A 14429-nucleotide genomic window follows, 5' to 3' on the forward strand; every position below is an offset into this window, starting at 1 on the left:
GCCCCATCTCCACTCTGAGCTACGCACGAGCCTGTCACCACTCTTGTCGTCTGTCCCTTGCTCCCTGAGGGCTGACCCGGCGTCAGCTCCTGTCACTACTCCGGCTTTGACTTTGCATTTATTTTGGACACTATAAAGTTCTCCTTCCCTTTTTTTGAACAAGGCTGCATAGTTAAAATTGTATGATTATTGTTGTCTATTCTTAGCTCACTTGCCCTAGAAAGTAGAGCCTGAGGCAAAGGCTTCTGTGCTCACGGTTTTCCTGGGGTTTGCAGTCTCGGAGAAGAGGGGGCGCAGGCGGGAAGGCAGGGCAACAGACACCAGGGGGGTCGCTGGGTGTCACCAGCCGATGCTCCGCCTTCAGAGACGCTCTGTGCAGCTCCTGGAACTCAGTCCCGTCGGCGCGGGGAAGGGAAGGGGACGGGATTCATCTGCCGGGTCCTGCTGCTCACAGGCTGGGGTGCCCACCCTGGCACGTGCACGTGCAGGTTGCGTGTGCATGGGCGGCGGCGGCGTAATGGTGCAGCGCATCCTCAGAGCCAACAAGAACGCCCCAAGGAAGCCGGGAGGAGGCCTCCGCCGTGACCCCGAGGAAAGGCTCTGTGGGTGTCGCTCACCCACGGCTCGCAGCCCTGCAAACAGCCCCCAGGTGGGCGCGTGGGACCCGTGGGGGCCGTGGGGGGCTGCAGGGCGGGCCGGGTGTGGCCAGAGCTGCTCCAGCCGGGCAACCTGGTGGGACCCACAGGGCGCCGATGACAGGGCATCTCACACACGTCCTGCCCGAGGACGGGTGCCCGGACCTACGCCCTGGGAGGGCGGTGCCAGCACGGTGCTTCACGACGCTACCAGCTGCTGCCTCCCGGAAGGTCAGAGAGAGGATGTCCAAGCGGGCAGTGGTCCCGGCTACGGTCCCCGCGGCTGAGGTCAATACTCCTTCATCCACCCCCCTTTCTGGACGGTTCTCCCTCAGCTGGAAGCTCGGCTGCTCGGATTTGTTTGTCCTCAGAGGGGCCTCGGTGGCTGCAATTGTCCTCCTACAGTTTATCAGTTGGCACGGACAGCGAAGTGTCCCAGCGGACGGGCCCGTTCCAGGCATTTCCCTCCCGTCCCCATCGAGCGACAGCAGGCCTAGCCCCCCGCGGTGTTTGGGGCTGATTCAGTCCCTTCTCTGCTTGCTCGACCTGGGAAGCTGACGTGGCCGAGTGGTAGTCGCGGCCGCCGGCGTGCTGGGGACGCTGGCAGAAATGTTCGCCCGCCCCCAGCAGGGAACCAGGACGCCCCGTCGGGCACAGCCTGTACCTGCAGTGACTGGAAGCGGGAATCGTGCCGCGGACTCACGAGGACGGTGGGGACAGCAAACTTGCTCTGCTCGTGGCTCCTGCAGCTGGTACCCAAGGCGCTGGGGACCCAGGGCCACTCCCTGACCGTCGCGTGTGCACAAACCCTGCGTCCTGGGGGACAGCGGCGGACTCCTGTGGGCTTCTGGCCCAGGGCTGCCACCTTAGCTCGCCGTTAACACGCCTCGCCGTCGCCCTTACTGCGTCGGCCGCTTCTGGGCGATGGGGTCCAGGGTCACACCAGTGAACCATGGGCATGTGCCCATTTTCAGACCCTCTTTACGGCGAAATAGGTCTCTTGGTATAAGACGATGTCATGTGGAACCCTGTTTTGATTGTCTAACAAGCACAGCAGACCACGTAAACACGTAGCGGCTTCAAACCATGGTTTATAATCGCCTCTCAGCCCTCCGGGGGTGGGCAGGGTCAGCTCCATCCTTCATACGTGGCGTTGCTGGCACCATCCGAAGCCCCCTTCCCCGGGCTGGAAGGGCTGCAGACGCATCTTTCGGTTGGGCCCGCACGGGGCGAGGTGGGCCCGGGCCTGGACGGCTCACACGTTGGCTGGCTTCGCTGAGAGCGAGCAATCCGAGAGCGGCACTGGAGGCCCCCGAGGCCTGGCCCCAGAAACCAGCGCAGCAGCCCTCCGTCCAGCCGTGCAGGTCAGAGAGCTCAGCCTGTCACTCGGAGGAGCACGGGCTTCCCCTGTTCACACGGGGACTGTCGCAGACTGCGGCCGTCTTGACCTTCCACGCAGGTGTCAGGAGACCGGGGCTCTACGAGGCCGGCAGGGGAGGAAACCCGTGCTCAAGTATATGTCAGCGTCTGTCAGGACAAGTGACTTTCCCTCCGAGTGGAAGGGGTCCGAGGCCCTTGGTCTGCCTCCAGGGCTTGTCCTGTCGGCCTGGCCTGCCCCTGTCCCCACGCGCCTCGGGATGCCAGGAGGACACGCGGGGAGCTGCGGGACACCCTCTCTGCCTGGTCACACACGTCCTGCTGGTCTGCACCCTCCTGCTCACCTCCTGCCTCAGGGACCTGGAGCTGAGGAGCCAACACCAGTCTGTCCCCATCTCCTGAGGTCTGTCGCCGTGTCCCACTCAGGGAGGACCCCGGGGGAGGCTGGCGGGTCCGAAGTGTCAGTGTCCATCTTGTCCCCTTGCCTGGCCCCGGGAGTGATTCTCTTGGAGATTCTCCTCCACCGGGTAGAGGGTGGAGAGGTGGAGGGGGGACCTCCCGTCCCAAAGTGTCCTCCTGGGGAGACTGAGCCTTTCAGGGTTTCTGCCCACCCTGGTCCTTTCCCCGCGAGGACAGAGGCTGGGGGACAGCATCAGGTTTTAGCTTTGGCCACCGTCTTCAGAGTGTGTGTGTGTATGCACACTTGTGTGTACATGCGCATGTTTGTGCATGTGTGCATACGTGTCCACATGCTTGTGTGCACGTGTGCAAATGCACACACGTGCACAGGTGCTTGTACAGGCATGTACATGCGGGTGTACGTGTGCTTGTGCATGCAGGTATATGTGTGTTTGTGCATGCATGCATACACGTGCACAGTGCTTGTACATGCATGTGCATGTGGGTGTATGTGTGCGCAGTGCTTGTGCATGTGTGTATGAGTGTGTGCATGTGCTTATACATATGCACATATATGCATACGTGTGCATGTGCGTATGCATACAGTGCTTGTATGTGTGCTTGTCCATGCGTGTATGCATACATGTGTATATGTGATTGTACATGTGTGCGTTGCTTGTACATTGCACATGCAGGTGTGTTACGTGTGCTTGTGCATGGAGGCGTGTGTGCGCTTGCGAGCCTGTGTGGACTGTGGGGAGCTGTGCGCTTCCTCCCTAGGCTTGGCTCTCAGCTGCCATCAGGCCCGAGCCCCGTTCAGCAGCGCGCTACTGTACATGACCTGCTTTGCAAATACACTTCCAGCTTCTCCTGGCTTCGTCTGGACCGTGCCTCCACGTCCTCCCGTACAGAAACTCGCAGCACGGGCCGGCGGGTGTGCGAGCATTAGACAAGGTGGCCATTTGTCTAGCACTTGGGTTTGTCGTACTCCTAGTACAACCAGGCACCTGTAATTTGCATTTGGGAGGCTCGCCTGCCCCGTGGTTCAGTCTGCCCAGCAGCCAGGGCGGCGGCAGTGTGGCAGAGCTGCTTTGCCACCGGGTGTTGCGATTTGGGTGTGGTCCCCTCTCAAGCTCAGTGTGGCATCCTGGCCGTGCCACGTCAGCGGGGAGAGAGACAGAGACACCACAATGGCGATGGCACCTTGCATATGCCTGGCACTTGGTGGCTGGAAAGCCTACCACTGTCCGGGAGGAGCCACCACCGTCTCTCCACCCTACGAGCCCTTGACGTAAAGTTCCCACCAGCGGGGTGAGTGGCACTAGCTCCTTCTGGGGCCTTCCAGACAAAGGCAGACAGGGTTGGGTCTGCTGCTCTGCAGGTGGGAGAGTGGAGAGCTGGTGGCACGGCCGGCCCTGGGGTCGGAGGCAATCCTGCCTCCGTGGCCTTGCTCTGGGCCCTGGGCAGCGGTGGCCTGGGACGTGTGAATGTAAAAGCAGAGACGCCTCCATCTGCAGCCTGGACGGCTGAGCCGGCACCAGCGGCAGAGACGGGGGCGAGGGACCATCCGTGTATGAGTGAGCTGGGTGACCAAGCACTGCTGGTCTGGGTGTCGGGTTGGGGCAGGGAGGGGCCTGCAGCTGCAGCACACCTACCACGTGCTCCTGCTCCGATTTTGCTCACACGGTCTCCTGTAAGACCCCTGGCTCCCCATCTTGGGGGGCGAGTGGCAGGTGCAGTGCACTTGGGAGCTTTTGACGGTTTGCTTCATTGCTTTGCCTTTGTTTGTGGGTCTGCAAGCTCCTCGCTCCCCACTGGCCTGGGGGAACCCGTGTGGGGGGCCGGCCTGACCTGAGGCAGTGGAGGGGGTGATTGGGAGAGGGGCTGCAGACGGCCCTCTGAGAGCCCCACAATTTGCATTTTAATGGTTTCTCAACACTGACATTTTTAAATTTCACCTTAAAGTTCTCATCAGAGGTCTTTGCCAGCAAGCGATCAAATGGATAAAGCAGGAAGGCAGCGTGGTTGCCAAAGGAAGGACGCCATGGATGAAACCCTAAGAAAATGTGGGTCTGAAGGAGATCGTCTTGGAACGGCTGAGCCATACCTGCCCCTTCACACTCTTGCTATTGCACGAATATTCTTGGGTGTTGAAATCCATCTCCACTGTTATTAATTAGAGATGATTTATGGCAACCGAAAACGTTCACGTGACCCTAATTGAAAAACAGCCAGTGTGTGGGTCCCCGTAGAGCCTTCGGTCTGCTTGGCAAAGCCAGGCACCTGCAGCACCCCTGCGTCCCGCCACGCAGCCTGCGGCTCCTCCCTCAGGCTCAGGGCTTTGGAAGCTCTGCTTCGCCCTTCCGGCCTCTTCCTGCCAGCCCGGCGGGTGTTGGGGTGGGGAGGCGGCTCGGACAGCAGGTCTCACTCTAGAGTCTTCCATGGAGGCACTGTGAGGAGTCTCCCTGAAGAAGGGGCGGCCCCGGTGACGTTGGGGTGGGGGCTGTGAGGTGTGTGCAGGCCCCGTCCTTTCAGAGAGGAGGAGGAAGGCCACACCTCCCTCCCTTACAGGAAACACTAGAGACCGTGCAGATAAAAAGGTGTGCGCGTGGCGCTCTGCTGGCCGTGGGGGAGGCCTGGAGGGCCGGAGCACACTCGGGAGCAGCCTGTCTCTGTCTCTCGCCCCCTCTGCGTCTTCTCTCCGTCTCTGTGTGTCCTTCCCTTTCTGTCTTTCCTTCTCTGTTTCTTTCCCCTCTCTAGCTCTGGCCCTGGCTCCGTCCCCCTCTCTGGCCCTGGCTCTCCCTTCCCATCTCTCTCTATCCCTCTCTCTCTGTGTCTCTCTTTCTCTGGCTCCGTCCCCCTCTCTGGCTCTGGCTTTCTCTTCCCTGATGGCCTTGGCGCATCGGCTCCAGAGCCTGCTGTCTGAATCGGGACATGCAGTCAAGGGCAGCTGTGACTCACTTGCTTTTTCGTGTGAAGGGCCTAGAGGACGTAGGCCGCTGACTCCAGTCCCCCGGGGATGACGACAACACTGGACAAAACCCAGGCCCCCGTCCACGACCAGACCGGGGACGACAACCATGCTTGTTACAGGCTAAAAGCAGGGAGCCCACCAGGCAAGCTGGGGTCCTGGCAGGTGCCAGCAGGACTTCTGCTCACCCCCACGTTTATCCTTTGGGTCAGAGCCATGGCTTCCACGCGTGGTTTGAGCCCGACTTCCCAGCATGGGGATAACTTTCTGTGTCCACCGTAAGGACAGCTTTTGCTGTCTCCCAGCCCCTCATACCCACAGAGCAGTCTGCTGCAGTCGGGGCATGCCTGGCTGGACGGTGACCCAGTCCCACGGGAGTGCAGACGCAGGGCAGCATGTGGGTCCGGGAGAACCTTGGGGTGCAGGGCCGCTGTAGACGGTGGGTCAGTTTGCCAGCCCCAGAGGAGAGAGGGTCTGTGGGTCCCGGCGGGTTGCAGCACCGTTCATGTCCCTGCTTCTTTCCCCCCTTCTTCCCGCACGTCTGTGTTGGATGCTCCGTGCATGCTCCGCTCTCCTCCTGGAGCACGTTTCCAGCCTTCACCATCATCCAGGCGCGGGCACCTCAGCAGCCTGGTTGGTACAGCTTGCCTCTGCGCAGGTGCGACTTCACCTCCTCCCACACCCGCCCAGTCGCGGGCCGGGGACATGGCCAATGACTGCTTAGGAGCTGCTCCTCCAGCAGGGGGGCACAAGAGGAGCCCCCTTGATCGCCTCACCTGATGAAAGAGCCATCAGAGGCTTCAGCAACCAGGTAAGAAAGGCCAGGTGCACAGCTCGGATTCCTGCGTCACGGGGGAGGAGCCTAGTGGGCAGCGTTGGGCGTGTTCCCCGACCAGGGCAGCTGGCGTGGGCCTGGTCTACCGGCTTCCCGATTCACGCTCCATCACGCTGGCCTCACGGAATCTCCTCTGAGCTCAGCAGACCCAGCCCTGCCGCCCCCGGGGCCGCACTTTGTGCCCAGGCGCTGGCGGCGTGGTCCCGCCTCAGCGTTTTGTGAACGGGGCTTTAGCAGCAACACTCGTCCCCTAGGCTCTCGACTTGTGACCAGGTAAACTGTGTCGTTGCGCTTTAGCGTGAGCTCAAGGGGTGGCAGAGAGGCCGATGTGAGCTCTCCCTGCGGAGAACAGGCCCAACGTAGAGGCCGGCAGACGCCCCGCACTCCAACCAGGCCCAGGTCGATGGCTCCAGACCCCTCTCCGTAGCAGGGGAGGGGGCCTCTGTAGCTGGGTGCTGGGTGCCACTTGCGATCACGCCCGGGAACCTGCACCACCCGGAAGACTTGGACACCGTTGGCCACTGGGACTGCTTCCTGCGCAGCTATTTTCCCGGCCCTTTTAGCCATCTAATATGGAACCGAGAAGGCTCCTTGCCCCCACCCTCCATGCCCCAGACTCCCTGGTGGCGGGGATGTGTGTGACAATCAGGAAGGCCGGGCACTAGGAGGCTTCCCAGGGCTTGATCTGACATCATTCCAAGCAGATGATAATTACAAGGCTCCTTCTCTCCCTGCTCCCTGCATCCCCACAAGACACCATGGAGTTATTTATAAATGCGGGCCCCTGGGTGCACTTCTCACGGGAAGGACCGCAGTGACAGCGATTGAGAGGGTGGCGAACAGCACACACGGTGCTAATGAAGGGGGAAGTGCGTGGAGCACAGTGTGTGGGGAATTCGCGGCAGGCTGGTCCTGCTTAGGGGGCGGAGCCCAGGCCTGCTCCAGGCCCCGGCCCAGCTGCTGTGGTCTGCAGTTTGGCTTTCAGAGATCTGCTAACATATGATAATACTCCGGCAGACGTGGATTGTCTCGTGTGTCAAGGGCGGAGGCATGAGATGAGCTGCTTTTTTCCTCCCAGGGCTGGCAGGAACTGGAAATAATTGAAAGTTGTTAGGGTCCAACATGCTGTCCCGAAAACACTATCATTAATTTCCTAATGACTAACTGTGTCTTTCAGGAGGCAATGAAGGCAGCTGAGGGGACGAGGGCCCCTGGAGAGGATGGGGAAGTGGGAAGCTGGCAGCCTGTAATCTAGGGGGTGGACTGAAGGTACTCTGCCCGTGGGCGCCCCCCCACCCCCCGGCCTCAGGAGCGGAAGCCTCATGGTCCTTCTATCCTCTGCCCAGAGAGTCAAGGTGAGGGTGGCAGCCAGAGCCACGTAGTCAGGACGTGACAAATCCTTGCAACCCCGGGCTCCGGGTCCACTGTTCCTTCCTGCTCACTTCCCAGCACCGTGCTCCCCTCCCGACCGACTGGGAGACCCAGCCAGGGCCGCCATGTCCTCCTCCTCTGCAGCCTCCTTCCTACCCCAGAGCCGTCCTCCCAGAGCGCACGGTTAAGCATGTCTCTCTGCTCGAAGTGGCCATTGCTGGCCACACTGCTGGGGTGGCCCCTGCCTCTGTGACCCCTTCTTTGGAAGGACTCACGACCCAGATGTTTGTATTCCTGCTTTCCCCAGCAGCTCCGGGGTGGATGCACCCATAGTCCCTTCTTACCCTGAGGATGGGGGCCCTTTGTTTTTCAAAGGTTGTCTTTGAATACACAAGGGACACGTGAAGGCAAATGAGACAGCTCTTCCTGACCCACCCCCCGTGCCTGCACTGACTTCTGTCCTGTGTCTGTGTGTCACCCAGCCTCGTCTGTCTCTGAACACCTCAGGGGTCCTCTGTGTGCTGGAGTGAGGCTCCTACAAAACTGTCATCACGGTGACCTTTGAGCGAGTAGGCTGCCAGTGGCCCATGAAGGAGTAGAGCTCACAGGGGAGAAGCCTGGAAAATGCCTCCTGGCTGGTCTAAGGGCAAAAGGTACCGATCGGGGCGCCAAGAGTCAGAGCCTTGCCCCAGGCTGGTCCCGCAGTCCCTGCCCTGGCAGCCAGCTGCTCCCAGGCCTAAGGAGGCCCAGCGAGGCTTAGTTCCCTCCCGGGGCACCTGGAGGGGTGCGGGGTAGGGAGTCCCGGGACCCCTGCAGGCCCGGCTGCCCTCGGAGGTGTGGCTGCGGTGTCTGACCTGGCTCGTGCTGTGCGATGCTGCCCTGGAAGAAATAATCCTAAGAATAGGCCCCAATGCACAGATGACACACAGGGTTCACTCCACAAAAGTGACTAATACCAACAAAACAGAAGCCCAAGAGGTGTGGAAGGAGGGGTAGTTAAGTTAAACACGCGAGGACGGCCTAGCAGTCACCTCCTTGGGTCACCTGCCGGCAGGTGTGTGGACCCCAGCACCTGCGAACGTGATGCAGAAGCACAGCCGCGTCCGGGGCGTCCGGACCCACAGACTCGCAGGTGCAGGTGGATTGCGCGGCGGGGGCGGGAAGGGGGGCCCGGGGCGGGGCGGGGCGGGGCGGGCGCTGGGCGGGCTCTCCCGGGGCGGGGTCTCGGGACCAGGCCCCGCAGGCCGGGCTCGGCCGCGCCTCCAAGACCCCGGGGGAGGAGGGGGCGGGCGCCGGCCCGGGAGGGCCCAGGTCCAGGTCCACCGGCCGGTCCCACGCCCGAGACCAACCAGGGCACACTCCCCTCCAGTGACCCGTCCCGGCCACAGGCCAAGCTCACAGCAAGGTTCCCCCCACCTGTCCTCCCCGCCCCCCACTCCTGGCCCTGAGACGCCCCGGCACAGCGCCCCACCCCGTTCCCTCAGGGACCCGCCCCTGCACCCCCCACCCCTCCGTCCCCTCCATCCCTCCTCTTTCCGCCTCCCCGCCCTTCCCACCCTCCGCCCCGCTCCTACCCCTAACCTTGAGACACGCCCTGCACAGCGCCCCACCCCCCTCCCTCCAGGGACCCGCCCTCCCCTGTGGCCCCGCCCCCGCCTCCCAGGCCCCGCCCAGGCCCCGCCCCCGCCGCTCCAGGCCCCGCCCTTCCCCGGGCCCTGCCTCGCCTCCATCAGCCGCCGGCCCCGGCCTAGGCCCCGCCCCCGCCCTTCAGGCCCCGCCCCCGCCCTGCAGGCCCCGCCCCCGCCGCTCAGGGCCCCGCCCATGCCCCGCCCCCCGCGGCTCCAGGGCCCGCCCTTCCTCGGGCCCTGCCTCGCCTCCATCAGCCGCGGGGCTCGCCCTAGGCCCCGCCCCCGCCCTTCAGGCCCCGCCCCCGCCGCTCAGGCCCCGCCCAGGCCCCGCCCAGGCCCCGCCCTTCCCCGGGCCCTGCCTCGCCTCCATCAGCCGCCGGCCCCGGCCTAGGCCCCGCCCTCCCCTGTGGCCCCGCCCCCGCCGCTCAGGCCCCGCCCAGGCCCTGCCACCGCCGCTCCAGGGCCCGCCCTTCCCCGGGCCCTGCCTCGCCTCCATCAGCCGCGGGGCTCGCCCTAGGCCGCGCCCCCGCCCAGGCCCCGCCCAGGCCGCCAGCCCGCCTCTTGCCCGGCCCCCTGTGGTCCCACCCCCTCTCCCCGCCCCTGCCCCGCCCTGCCCCGCCGAGACCCCGCCCCCTTCGCCTGTGGCCCCGCCTCACCCCGGGAGCCGCCTCGAGCCTGGCCCCGCCCCCGGCCGGTGCCTCACACGCCCAAGACCCGCCCTGCCTTCCGCCACGCCCCCGTCGTCATTGGTCCCGCCTCGCCGCCCCGCCCCGCCCCGTGACGCTAATTGGTCTCTTTCCTGAGAGCGTCCGGCGCCCTGATTGGCCTCCGCCGTCGCGGTTCCTGCGTTGGATTGGGCCGCCGCGCCCGCTTTCGCGAGGCGCCGCTCTGGGGCGGGGGGCGGGGCCAGCGGCGGCGGGAGGCGCGGGATTGGTCGGCGGCGCAGGGGGGGCGGGCCCGCGCCGCGCGCAGCGCCTCGGCTGGAGCGCGAGGAGCAGCTGCCGCCGCCTCCGGCGTCTCGGACTCGGTGGCCTCGGGCTCCGTCGCCGCTCGGTCGCCCCGTCGTCACCCGCCTTCCCCCGCGGCCGCGGCCGCACCCCGGGCTCCGGCCGGGCCAGCCGGCGGGCACGCCCTCCTCCGCGGACAGGTGAGTGGCCGCGGGCGGGGCGGGGCGGGGCGGGGGCGGGGGGCTCTGGCCCGGGTCCTGGGGTCGCGCGGGGTCAGGGGCCGGGGCGGGGGGCGGGGCCGGGGGTGGGCTCGGGCGTCAGGTGGGCGGACACCTGCGGGCTCCGCGCGGCGCTGCGGGCCGACCCCTCGGTGCACGTGCGCTCCGCCCGCCCCGGAGTGTGTCGCTGGTGCAGGTGCGGGGAGCCGCGCCCCAGGTGACCTGCCCCGGGCAGCGGGGACCTCGCGCCTCGGGACTCAGAGCCCGGAGACCCCCGCCCCCCCCGCAGGACCCCGCGTTCAGCGGTGGGCGGCGACCCCCAGCGCCCCCGGGCGCCCCACTTGCATCGTCCCAGGGGCGCCCCGGAGACGCCCGTTTTGGCCCAGGAGGCAGTCTGCACCTCGGGGGATGGTGCACACGAGCCGGGGGGGACCTGCTGACCCTCAGGTCAGGGGCGCCGGGGGCAGCTGTGCTGATTTCAGACTTGGGGGGGGTCTCGGGGGCAGGTGCACCTGCTGACCCCCGGTGCGGTGGGGCCGGTCTCACTCGTACGTGCACGCTCCTCGCTGTACCGCGCAAGTTCCCTGCAAGCGTTTTAGAACTTAGGCTTCATGTTTGTTTTTTTTTTTTTTTTTCCTAGTTTAGCTGATGCTCAATATTTATAGGGTTTTTTAAAAAGCTTTGGTGGTCAAAGAAGGGAAGGTGTCCTTCCATCGTGCTCAGAATTCAGGGCTTGGGGGCCGGTGTTGCCCTACGTAGAGCCGGTCAGCGGCGAGACGGGACCTCAAGGTATCCCCCCCCCCCCCCCAGGGATCTCTGTTAACGCCCAGGGTTGGAGGAAATACAGGACCTTGTTGTGACACTTTTTAGGTAATTCTGAAAAAAATTCCAGCCCATGCATTCGTTTCGCCTGGCGTCTAAAAGGAAGTTGTCTTTCTCCCTGTTGTTGGAGGGAGGCCGGGAGCATCCTGCGTTCTAAGGTGCTGGAAACAATGTAGCCATTCAGGGCTGGGTGTTGTGTTTCAGTTTCAACAGTTTCATCCGTGGCGGCCCAGCCGGTTCCTGGACTGGTTACCTTGTGTCCGCGGCAGAGTCATTCCTATTTTCATTCATGCCTATTTTCACAGAAACCTCAGGGCTTTATGGTAAAAGTGAGCACTGAAGCAGATCGCGGTGGATGGGATAGTACATCCCTGTGCTGAGCTGGTCCTTTGGGTCATAACAAAGACAGGTACCTGCTAAAGTGTTGAAATCAGCCCCACCTTGAGCATTACAATGAGAACTGTAGACTTGGGGGCGGCCCCGGGTCTCGGCCCCCCCACCCCGGGGACTCCTCGGGCCGGCGAGCGTCCACTGTCCATGGTGCTGAACACACGCCCTCTGGTTCTGGGTCTTCAGCTTCCTTTCCAGCCTGAGAGGGTGTCTCGGAGGAGGTTTTAAAATCACTTTCAGAAAAAAAAAATATGTATATATATATATAATAATAATAATAATAAAATAAAATCACTTTCAGAATTTACACAATTAAAGAAAAGTTGGACAGTTGAGCCGGGAAGTTCTTTTGAGCCCGAATGGAAGCACCTCTTTAAAAACTCAAGCCGTGTTGTTGTTGTCTCTCTCTCTCTTTTTTCCCCCCCAAAGGGGTAATTGTGCCGACTCAACATCCCTTTCCTACTTAGTCTCTTTCTGAGCGTGTGGGCATTTTCTTGCTGGAGGATAGACATCAAGTAACAGATCAGTGAAATTAAATGAGATCCGGTTTCCTTAACAACATCCTCTTATTTTTTTTTATTTTATCATTATTATTATTATTTTTAAGATTTTATTTATTTATTCATGAGACACACAGAGTGGAGAGAGAGGCAGAGACACAGGCAGAGGGAGAAGCAGGCTCCATGCAGGGAGCCTGACGTGGGACTGGATCCCGGGACCTCAGGATCACGCTCTGGGCTGAAGGCGGCGCTAAACCGCTGAGCCACTGGGGCTGCCCAACAACACCCTCTTAAAAATGTACCCGTTATCGTAATATGCGCATGTATTTGTACGTAGAGGCAATTTGTTTTTTCCCTAAACAAGGCCAGCTGTATCACCCCTCACGCTCATGTGATGCTTTCCAGCCTTCCCAGAGAGGGACTGGAGCCCTCGGTGGACGTGGTGGGGCTGTTGGGCAGTTGCCAGTTCCTGCTGTGTTAGAGCAGCATCTACTCTCTCTTCCATAATTCTGAGGACATCGCCTGTAAATCATTTTTAAAAATTTTTTTAAAGATTTTATTTATTCATAGAGACACACACACACACACACACAGAGGCAGAGGCACAGGCAGAGGGAGAAGCAGGCTCCACGCATGGAGCCCAACGCGGGACTCGATCCAGGGTCCCCAAGATCAAACCCCGGGCCGCAGGCAGTGCTAAACCGCTGTGCCACTGGACCTGCTCTCCTGTAAATCATTTTAGATAAATTCTTTATTCTCTTGAGGTTAATTTTGTCTGCTTCTTTAAAATTGCCCCATAGGCTAGCAATAAGAAATAGCAGGTACAGAGATTCTTCTATATAACAGTAAATTGTGCGTCTAACTAAGCAGTGGATTGTTAAGGTGTTTTTGTTCCAAGTGTCTGAACTAGTTATTTGGCCTCATCACCTGCACACTTAACTTGGGTTACTCTGTGAAAGAGCAGCCTATTTTGTTGAGGAAAACCCAGGGCAGCTTCTTTCTGCCCCTTCAAGCTTCAGAAACACCCTCTGAGGGCCCACCTTTGCCTGGCCCTGTGCTGTGTTCTGAAAGCCCACAGGGGAAGGAGATACAGTATTTATCATGGAAGGACCCCACTTTGGCCTGATGGAGGAACATGTACACTTAGGGCTTCAGGGGGTTACTCAGTGCTGCAGTTAGGGTTCACGGAAAGTTGGGTTGGTGTGTTGAGGTGGGGTAATTCATTTAGACTGGGAATCAGGACGGCTTCATAGAGGAGAGGAGGTGGCCTCGGGCTGAGACCTGAAGGGTGAATGGTCATTGTTTGGGCGTTGGATGGGTATAAAATTTATTACAAAAACACCAGAAGGCTGGTGTAGCTGGCGAACAGCGTGTGTGATGGTGAAGGTGTGGAGGGTATTGTGAAAACGCTGGAACTCAGAGGTGTGGGGGAGAGTGGACTGGAGGTGGTGTGGCAGGCAGAGTAATGGCCTCCCAGAGCTGTCTACATCCTAATCTCCGGAACCTATGAACATGGTATGTTACATGGCAAAGACAATTTAAGTAGTAGATGGAATGACAGTTGCTAATTTTAAAGCTGATTTTAAAACAAGGAGATTATTCTGGATTACCCAGTTAAGTCCAAAGTAAGGGTCCTTAAATATGGAAGAGGGAGGCGGAAGAGCTGGTGTCAGAGTGATGTGAAATGAGGAAGCGTACCCGCCGCCGTTGTTGGCTTAGTAGATGGAAGGGGTTATAAGCCAAGGAGTGTGGGAGGGCTCCAGAAGCAGGAAAAGGTGAGAAAATGGGTTCTCACGCAGAGCCCTTCCTTGAAGGGAACACACAGCCCTACCCAGTGAGACCTTATGTCTGACCTCCAGAACTGAAAAATAATTTCTGAAAGCCTAGCTGGTATAGTTTAAAGAGGAAATAATGTGGTCAGATAGGCAGGAGAACACAAAATGATTTAGCTGCTGTTAGCAGGTTGCCCCAGGTGAGCATGGTTCTGATTCTTAGTTTCATCTCCCGGCAAGCCTGGCATCTGATACTCCCACCTGGCCTAAGTCCCACCTGAAGTCTTCTCCTAGCAGTTTGTTCGGTCTCTACCCTTGCTTCCTGCCGCTTCCAGCTGGCCCACCTTCCCTCTGTGCTGGGCACTCAGTGGGATTGGGGGGTCGGAGGATGGCCAGTTCTAGCCTCCGAGCTGTTGTCAAAGTATTTTCCAAAGGTTTGTTTCTTCACAGCCTCTCTAGTCCCTTGTATCTTCAGATGTTTTAATTGTTGTTAGTCAGCTAAGTGTGAAATATCTCATTGTTTTAATTTGCATTTTCTTGATTATTAGTAAGGGTGAGTGAGGG

At 60.7% G+C, this 14429-nt stretch overlaps 1 protein-coding gene across 19 annotated transcripts in view; it reads left to right on the forward strand.

The window, feature by feature from the left end:
- Positions 1-5541: 5541 nt before the first annotated feature.
- PCBP3 (poly(rC) binding protein 3) overlaps positions 5542-14429 on the forward strand; it is a 251944-nt gene continuing 243056 nt past the window's right edge. For 5 of the 19 annotated variants that reach the window (XM_049104553.1, XM_049104552.1, XM_035709260.2 and 2 more), the window contains exon 1: positions 10202-10363. The gene's annotated coding sequence lies outside the window, so the exon portion shown is untranslated. Of the gene's footprint in view, positions 6194-10191; positions 10364-14429 lie in introns of those variants that run through there. The other 14 variants (XM_049104557.1, XM_049104558.1, XM_049104556.1 and 11 more) reach the window with 9 other exon arrangements.

This window comes from Canis lupus, chromosome 31 (assembly GCF_003254725.2).
Source record: "Canis lupus dingo isolate Sandy chromosome 31, ASM325472v2, whole genome shotgun sequence".
Classification (NCBI taxonomy): Eukaryota; Metazoa; Chordata; class Mammalia; order Carnivora; family Canidae; genus Canis; species Canis lupus.